The following is a 1,163-nucleotide window of genomic DNA, read 5'->3' on the forward strand; positions in this document are numbered from 1 at the left end:
GGGGGGTTGCTTTTATTTCTCTTCGCAAGACCTGTTTCTTCCTTATGAGGGTCTTCTGGTTTTGTTCACTTTTCCCTCTGCTTTTACAATCTGTCTATTCAGCAGTTTGCAGTCTTGGTCCCTAGATTTAAAAAGGGGGCATATAGAAGAGGAAAATAATGGAGGAAGGGGGGGTCAATAGGGAGTTAGAAAGAGAGAAGCGTGAGAGGGCAAACAGATATACATACCATCTATCAGGTGAGAACGAGACACAGGGCTGAGAAGAGGTGAAGAAAGACATGTAAGAAAGAGTACTGATAGCTACATAGTACTAAAGAGTACTGAAGCAACACAGAGACAGGGCAATAAAATCAAGAAACAGTGTAAGTCAGAAGGTAAACAACAAATGTGATCTAAGCCAACAGTTACAATGATAAAATCATAAGTCAAAATGAGCGAAAGAGAGAAGTGTGAGAGGGATAACAGATATACATACCAGCTATCAGGTGAAAAACAGTCACAGGATCGGGAAGAAGTGAAGAAAGACACGTAAGAAAGATTGACTAGTACTGATAGCTACACAGACACAGGTCAATAAAATCGAGAGACAGTGTAGGTCAGAAGGTCAACAACAGACATGATCTAAACTAACAGTTATAATGATAAAATCATAAGTCAAAATAAGCAAAAGGGAGAAGTGCAAGAGGGAAAACAGATATACATACCAACTATCAGGTGAGAGAGAGACACAGGGCTGGGAAGAAGTGAAAAAAGACAGGTAAGAAAGATTCCCTAAAGAATACTGATAGCTAAACAGAGATAGGCCAAAAAAATCAAGAAACAGTATAAGTCAGAAGGTAAACACCAAACGTAATCTAGACCAACAGTTTCAATGATAAAATCATAGGTCAAAATAAGCGATCAGACTAGAGTCACTTCTGTGATCTCCGATTCCAGCCTCTCCCTTTTGTTTTTCGTTGCAGCATAGGGGTGGGGCTTTGTCTCCTGTTTCACACTGTTGCCTTAGGAGCTGAGGTAAAGTTTGTTGCTAGGTGGGCGGGGCAATGGAAGTCTCTGCCTGGAGAATGGCAAGGCAGTTTAAGCAGATCTGTTTTTCTCCGCTTGTCTGGGTCCTCTGGCTTGGGGTCTCACGCTGTGTGCCTCAGCCAGGGTGGACCCGGAGT

The sequence above is a fragment of the Carlito syrichta genome, unplaced genomic scaffold, assembly GCF_000164805.1.
Source record: "Carlito syrichta isolate Samal-C Ts95f unplaced genomic scaffold, Tarsius_syrichta-2.0.1 Scaffold303563, whole genome shotgun sequence".
NCBI lineage: Eukaryota > Metazoa > Chordata > Mammalia > Primates > Tarsiidae > Carlito > Carlito syrichta.